Here is an 8,693-nt window from a genome sequence, read left to right on the forward strand (position 1 = left end):
AAGTGTTTGTGAGCATCCTTTCTTGCATTCCACAAATCATTCCGCCAATAGTGTGCTCTTTACTGTCTTCCCACGTGCATGCCCACACCCAGAAAAAGGCATCATGAAGTAACTTCACCCATGAGACATTTTGTCCGTGCAAGGAAAGGCTATGGAGAGTTGTGATGCTCTCTTCTGGTGAGGGTGAAAAGAAAGCAGCTAGCCCCCCAACGCTTAAACTGCAGATGTGGACAATGATAATCTCAGCATTTGTGAAGTGTTCTCCACCCACCTCCTTCCTTTCAGAGAAAGGCTGAGGGATGATTAATCGCTTAGCTGGAAGGAACCTGAAAACCTTGCCTCCAAGAAGCCAAGTCTCCAGCCAGTTTCCCCGCATGATTCAATAGTTTTGTATTTTTGTTGCTTCTCACTCTTTTGTTGTTGTTGTCCATAGAAAGATACCATATTGTTCTATTACAGCAAACTAAGGCCCCGGGACAAGATCTGGCCCAATCGCCACTGAGAGCCAGTGTGGTGTAGTGGTTAAGAGTGGTAGTCTCGTAGTCTCGTAATCTGGGGAACCGGGTTCGCGTCTCCGCTCCTCCACATGCAGCTGCTGGGTGACCTTGGGCTAGTCACACTTCTTTGAAGTCTCTCAGCCCCACTCACCTCACAGAGTGTTTGTTGTGGAGGAGGAAGGGAAAGGAGCATGTTAGCCGCTTTGAGACTCCTTTGGGTAGTGATAAAGCAGGATATCAAATCCAAACTCTTCTTCTTCTTCTTCTCAATTCGGCCCTCAGACGGTCCATGAATCAGCATGTTTCTACATGAGTAGAATGTGTCCTTTTATTTAAAATTCATCGCTAGGTTATTTGTGGGGCCTGCCTGGTGTTTTTACATGAGTAGAATGTGTGCTTTTATTTAAAATGCATCTCTGAGTTATTTGGGCATAGGAATTCGTTCATTATTTTTTTCAAAATATAGTCTGGCCCCCCCACAAAGTCTGAGGGACAGTGGACCGGCCCCCTGCTGAAAAAGTTTGCTGACGCCTGTATTACAGTGTATTCTTATGATTGCATACTGCTCTGGCATCCATCCAATGAAGGGTGATCTAAAAAACTTCTAATAAAAAATGTTTAACCCATTGGAAGCTATAAAAGATAATACAGTGGAACCTTGGTTTTCGAACGTAATCCATTCCGGAAAACTGTTTGACTTGTTCAGAAACAGAAAACTCCATACGGAAGGCTCAATACAATAGGGAAAGTCAAAACGGAAGCCACGTTGCACGTTTGGTTTCCAAAAATTGTTCGAAAACTGGAGCAGTTACTTCCAGGTTTTCAAAGTTCGAAAGCAGACATGTTTGACTACCGAGGTGTTTGACAACCGAGGTTCCACTGTATTAAGAGGAACAATGGAAATTGTTTAGCAAGGTTGCTAAAGTAGTGGTGTCATCATACCCTCCATTGTAATACATTTCATCACTGGATAACTTAACGGAGGACTTGTCAAAGTGTGAGTCTTTGAGTGGAGTAAGAAGAAAGAGAGAGAGGTAGTGAGGAGGAGAGAGAGAGAAGTAGCAAGTGTGTTAGAGAGAGAAATCTTATTAGTTGAGGACCCATTTTATTAGTTAGAGGTCATAGTGGTAGCTACGTGGTCATACTATATCTCCAGGGAACTGCAGTCCAAGAGGAAATCATATCTTTCAAAATGTAAGTACTGGTTCTGAGTGATTTTTGTTTTGTTTGGGATATTACTATCCAACAAGATTTAGTATCCTATGGGGCCATCCCTCTGACAGTCGCGGCCAGATTATTCTCAAAAGGTTATGTGTAGGGCCAGTTTAACTGCTTCAGTTGAAACAGCTTGCCTTTTCCTTTGTGGGTGTAATTACAACAAGACCCATCTCCAAATTTTCTCCCATCTCCCAGCTTGCTGATTGTGTATCGCCTTTGTCAGGGAGCGAGGCTGGTTCGAAGATAAGACGCGTTTTACAATATACTCTCCCTGTGTACCAGTGCTAAAGAGGCACCACTTACTTCTCACTTAACTCCCAAAATGCTGACAAGAAATCAATCTCAAATCTGATAATTGATTCTGCATGTGTGGGAAAGCACAGGTGACTTATTTATTTATTTTTAGCTATGGATCATATCTCAGTAAGATTCCCTCCTCAACTGAGAGAAATGAGCATGTGAGATGCTATTACCACCTAAACAACATTGTGTGTGTGTGTGTGTGTGTGTACAAAACAAAACAAAACAAAACAAAACATGCCCTTCTAATCTAAGTTTTCTCTCATTCAAAACCAGAAAGTAATAGGAAACAAGGCAAGCAGGCAAGCTGCCTGGATCTATCAAGTATTATTAGTGCTGCATGTTCAGGAATGAATTAACACTTTCTTCATTTTTAGTTCTAGCATTGCTTTATTTAAGCAAGATGGCACAAAGGCATCTTAGGCTGCAATCCTAGCAGGGTAAGCCCTGCTGAATTCATTAGGTCTGAGTAGACATGTTTAGGATTGAACTAAGTCTAGAAATAACATAAGAGGATATCAGAAGAGGGAAGCTGATAGCACAATTCAAGGGTGACAGTCAGAAAAGGTTATTGAAATTAGGTTAGCTTCATTCAGAGGAAATTAGAGGCTGAGAAAGGAGAACACACACTGCAGCATACAAAATAATGATGCTAACGGGAAGGGCAGACAGTACAAAGCCATCTTCAGAGGTGCAGGAGAGTTAACAGAAAGTGGTGTGGCAAATTTACCCTAAATTAGGGCAAAGTGGATCTATTCTCTAGAGAAATGCTGTGCAACTGTATTTGTTTGTTTCATTTTCTTACATTTCACTATATGAACTGACCTGGACCCTGCGAGCATCATCTGAGGTCCTTTTTCATGTGCCTCCTCCATGAGAGGACCAGAGGGTGGCAACATGAGAGTGGGCCTTTTCTGCAGTGGCCCCCTGTTTCTGGAATGTTCTCCACAGGGAGGTTCACCTGGTACCTTAATTATACACCTTTAGGTGCCAGGCGAAAACATTCCTCTTCAACCAGTCCTTTGGCTAATTAAACAAACTATGGCCTTTTAAACAGGGTGGTGGTATTGTTTTTGTTATTATGGTATGTATCTTTGTGTTTTTATATTGTAAACTGCCCTGTGATCTTCAGGAGAAGGGTGGTATAGTGCTATTATAAATATTTGTATATTATATATATTTATATTCCTGACATGGAATTGAACCCAAGAACTTCTACATGTGGTTAAGGTGGGTTCCTGGGCAGCCACTGGTCAGATCTGATAAGATTCAGATCTCATAAATTTCAGCAAGGCAGTAGCCTCATAAACATTCAGACCATACCCTGGGATTTGATCATTTTTACCTATCTCTTTCCCTATATTTGGGGGCTTCCTCTGCTATTTAGTCATCCTTGCCTCTCCCTTCCTTGGGTGAAACATACCATGCTATTTCTCATATATGATTTGTCTGTATACTTCCTTCTTCCACTCCTGTCTCTCTGGCAACCCTCACTACTGCCTGCATATAGGCTGTGCACAATACCATCTTAAAACATAGCTAGGTTGTTCTTTTTCCTCAGTTTGGATCAATGCTGGTTTGCACAACAAAATGCAGTACTTCAGGGGGGAACGGAGAAAAATGGTAGATACATAATGTGGCTGACTTGTGTAAACACCACTTCCCAAACCAGCAGTGGGAGGACACTGCTTGCAGAGTACAGAAACATAGAATCGTAGAATTGGAAGGTATCATGAAGGCAATCTAGTCCAACCCCTTGCAATGCAGGGAACTTTTGCCCAGTGTGGGATTCGAATCCACAACCCTGAGATTAAGAGTCTCCGGTTTTACCAATTGAACACAGCCAAAGACTAATACACTTAGGCAGGGCCGGATTTAGGTTTGATGAGGCCCTCAGCTACTGAAGATAATGGGGCCCTTTATATGTCCAGCTGTCTGCTGTCAACAACAAATTGTCACTGTTTTTTGTGTTGAATATATGCTATATGGTAATTTATGGACCTAATAGGTATCTAAAGCCATTTGCACATAACAAAATATGTATTTCATCAAAGTAATTGTTGTACTGAAATACAATTAAGAAGAAGTAAATTAATAATGAAATACAATTAAGAAGAAATAGTGATGTATGGAAGTGAGACCTGGACCATAAAGAAGGCTGATTGTCGAAGAATTGATGCTTTTGAATTATGGTGCTGGAGGAGACTCTTGGGAGTCCCATGGACTGCAAGAAGAACAAACCTATCCATTCTGAAGGAAATCAGCCCTGAGTGCTCACTGGAAGGACAGATCCTGAAGCTGAGACTCCATTACTTTGGCCACCTCATGAGAAGAGAAGACTCCCTGGAAAAGACCCTGATGTTGGGAAAGATGGAGGGCACAAGGAGAAGGGGACGACAGAGGACAAGATGGTTGGATAGTGTTCTCGAAGCTACCAGCATGAGTTTGACCAAACTGCGGGAGGTAGTGGAAGACAGGAGTGCCTGGCGTGCTCTGGTCCATGGGGTCACGAAGAGTCGGACACGACTAAACAACAACAACAACATATTAATAGTGAAATAATTATTAAGCTCTAACTTAAAATGATTTTTATAGCTTGTTTAGCTTCTACGTAAATCCGGCACTGCACTTGGGGCAACGATCTAGGCATTGCTTATGTTACTTTTGTAAAGTGCTTTGTAGGGTGATGATATTCAGGCAATTAATTAGTAATAGCCACTGCCTGGCCCTGACTTTTAACCCTGATTGTCACATATGCCAATTGAAAAGAAATCCTAACCTTGCATTCTGAAATGAAGCTCAGAGAATGTTGGACAGGCATATTTTAAAAAACAAAAAATGCTAAGAAAAGAAAAGAAAGGGGAAGGAGTTCAGAACCAAGCATTCAGGAGCACATAAGCTCTACTGTGTTAATTTTATCTTTATTAAGAAGTACCATTTTATCTTTATTAAGAAGTAATTCATGTGAAATGTTTGAAAGAGATCATACCCAGGCAGCAAGCGACAACATGCAACGAAGAGGGGGGGATCCAGGAAGAAAAGGAAGCTGTCTTTTTTTCTTTAAAATGCAGAAGTTATTACTAAATGTGTTTGTGGTTAGACTCAAGTTTCAGGATGTGAAACAGATGCAGAGACCAAGACTGAAAACCAAGAGTGAACTTACAGAGCTATTTCACACATATGCACGTATACTGGATAGTTTCGAGCCCATCTCATTATTCAATTATCGTAAACAACTGTAGATGCTAATTATACAAGGGGATTGCTTCTGAAGCCCACTGTTCTGGATTGCGTACGCAACTCTGGCATACATGGGAGCTTGTGCAGTGAGTGTCAAGTTGATGGATGTCCCTGCTTTGCAGCAGAGTCTTAAAAGGAAATGTCAGTTGGGAGTAGGGAGGAGTGCTGGGCTTTTACTGGGGATATAGGTTCAATCCACTATCAGACATGAAGCTCATCAATAGAGGGCCAGTTGTGTGCTCCCTCTGCGGGTGGCGCTGTGGGTTAAACCACAGAGCCTAGGACTTGCCGATCAGAAGGTCAGCGGTTCGAATCCCTGCGATGGGGTGAGCTCCCGTTGTTCGGTCCCTGTTCCTGCCAACCTAGCAGTTTGAAAGCACGTCAAAGTGCAAGTAGATAAATAGGTACCGGCGGGAAGGTAAACGATGTTTCCGTGTGCTGCTCTGGTTCGCCAGAAGTGGCTTAGTCATGCTGGCCACATGACCCAGAAGCTGTACGCTGTCTCCCTCGGCCAGTAAAGCGAGATGAGCGCCGCAACCCCAGAGTCGGTCACGACTAGACCTAATGGTCAGGGGTCCCTTTACCCTTTACCTTTACTGTGTGCTCCCTCAGCCTAATTAACATCACAGGGTTCCTATATGTAGAAAATGGCATAATCCAGTCATGAAGAAAATGGTTCCCTCAGGACCACTTTTTATAAATACAAGTCTAAGTATTTCTGCATCATCAATATTTATATTTCAGGGTCTAGGGAATCCCTGCCACTGCAATCTGGAGTTCCTCACCATTGCCCTTTTCTGCTGCCAGCTATTCCCTTAGCATGCTTTAAAAACTTCCAAGTAGCTTAGCATACTTGGCTTTGGAGTGACTTTGACACCAGCGCTGGAGACAGGATAATTTGTTAAGAATATTTATTAAGGGGATATTTCATTTCAGGAATGAAATTTCTTTTATTTCATATTAAGGAAACACTCATCTATATTTACTTGGGGGTCTTGCATGTGCCTGATGACAGTTTGTAAGGACTCGCAAGATGATGTCGCTTTCACCTCAGCCTAAATTGCCTACAGCTAAACTCCGCCCATTTGTTAACTTCTGGTTACATGGACAAATTAGCTAATTTTAAAAGCCTGTTTGTGTGACCTTTTTCTGGTAAGAGCTTTTACCCAGGGCAGCCTCATTGTTTAACATGGCCACCAGTTCCCTTTTCATCTTCACCAAAGTTATATTGTTGACACACTGGCGGTGAATATTCACGCCTCAGTGACTGTCTTCCTCCTCTTCTTTCTCTTAGTCTTTGCCTCACACATCCCTCGTCAACTGAAGGTTAAGTACCCATTCTTCACTAACCAGAACCTGCAACCTGGTCCAGGCACCAGTCACAAATATTAAAGGCTACCCTCCCCCCTCCCGTTTCAGAGCCTATCACCAAGCAGTTACTATATGGTTGCCAGACGTCCCTGTTTCCTGGGGACAGTCCCTGGATTTACAACTCTATCCCCGGACAAAAGTCCCTGGAATGTCCCCGGATTTCATTTAATGTCGCTGGATTTATATTTGAAGTGCTGTAGATTTATTAGTAGGGAATGAATGTTGCATGATTGGCACAAGACACATCATATGGGGGCTTCCGATGAGGCAAAATGGTGGGTGTCATGGCAGTGAGCAGCTCCTGAACCCAGCCAGAGCCAACTGCGCTGCCCCTGCCACTGCTGAGGGGGAACCGGGGATGCCCGGCACGTCAACTGGGGGAACTGCTGACCCCCCCTCCCGCAACCCAAATCGAGCGCCTGGCTACCCAGCCAATGGCCCAGCAATGCTCCAGGGCCAGTAAAAACCCCAGAGCTGACACAGTGAGGAGGAGAGGAGGAGGAGAAGGAAGAGAGAGAAAGAGGAAGGAGAAAAAAAGAGGCGAGCCCTGACCTTGCCACGCTCCTGCCACCAAGGAGGAGAGGTAGGAGAGCACTGGGAGGGCAAGGACATGTGGCTGAGAAGAAGAAGAAGAAGAGTTTGGATTTGATATCCCGCTTTATCACACTACCTGAAGGAGTCTCAAAGCGGCTAACATTCTCCTTTCTCTTCCTCCCCCACAACAAACACTCTGTGAGGTGAGTGGGGCTGAGAGACTTCAGAGAAGTGTGACTAGCCCAAGGTCACCCAGCAGCTGCATGTGGAGGAGCGGAGACGCGAACCCGGTTCACCAGATTACGAGTCTACAGCTCTTAACCACTACACCACACTGAGCTCAGCTCAGGCCCGGCCCGAGCCTATTCCATGGCAGCAAGCACTCCAAGAGAGCAGGCTGAGGCCCAGAGGAAGGCTGTGTGACAGAGGAGACCACAGAAGAGAAGATATTACTTCTTTTTAAAAATAAAATAAAATATTTTTTTAAAAAATATTCACTTTTCAAAAAATAAAAAGGGTCCCCAGATTCTTTGGGGGAAAAACTGGTAACCTTAAGTTACTACAAAGCAGTAGCATAAGGTCTCCATCTCTGATCTTTGCCCCCTGACATCCAATAGGTCACACAAACCTTATTCAAAGCATAAATGGACAGACTCAACATTTCTCCACACCAGCCTTCATTGTTTAGGAGGAAGGTAGAACGGTCTCCCTCAGGAGGTTGTGGACTCTCTCCTCCCATGGAGGATTTTAAGCAGAAGTTGGATGGTCACCTGTCATAGATGCTTTATCTGAGATTCCTGCATTGTTGGGTTGGACTGAAAAACCCTTGGGGTCCCTTCCAACTCTAAGTTTCTATGATTCTATGAAGTTCTATATACAAATAACATGAATGGTTTGGAAGCATATGATGTTAGAGCATTGCTGTGACTCTCGTTACAAATATATCCACAACGTAACTGGCTGTGTTTAACTATATAAATTCTTTATACATCATATAAACATAACTCTTTTCACATTATCTAGTTGAGTAGAAGCAATTAAGGACCAACATTTAGAACAGGAAATACAAATAGATCAGTTCTTATATACGTAATGTCCAAATAGAAGCTTTTGTGTTCCAAGTATGTACAAATGAATCAGTTTTTTTAAACATAATGTCCAAATAAAAGCTTTTTGTGTTCCACGTATGTCTTAGCAAATACCAGTGTCAAACGTAACAACTTCAAGAAGCAGTACTCGCAAAAGATGAATTTACGTAACTATCGGTTTGATAGTGTTGTGTAAGGTGACTCTCGTTACTGCTGACAATCCACATAAGGCAGTATGAATTTTGTAAATGAAGAATGGCACACAAATAACTTGGAAATACATTTCTCTCTCTCGTCAAAATCCTTGACTCTGTTTGGTTTCAATACACATTATGCCAAATGTGTCTGACAGTCGATCATGTTCCACATACACTAACCGCAAGCTACATCCGAGGGAAAGCCTTTGTTTATCTTTATGACTTGCAAAATGTTGGGCCGTTAGTAA

This window comes from Podarcis raffonei, chromosome 6 (assembly GCF_027172205.1).
Source record: "Podarcis raffonei isolate rPodRaf1 chromosome 6, rPodRaf1.pri, whole genome shotgun sequence".
In the NCBI taxonomy this organism is placed as follows: Eukaryota; Metazoa; Chordata; class Lepidosauria; order Squamata; family Lacertidae; genus Podarcis; species Podarcis raffonei.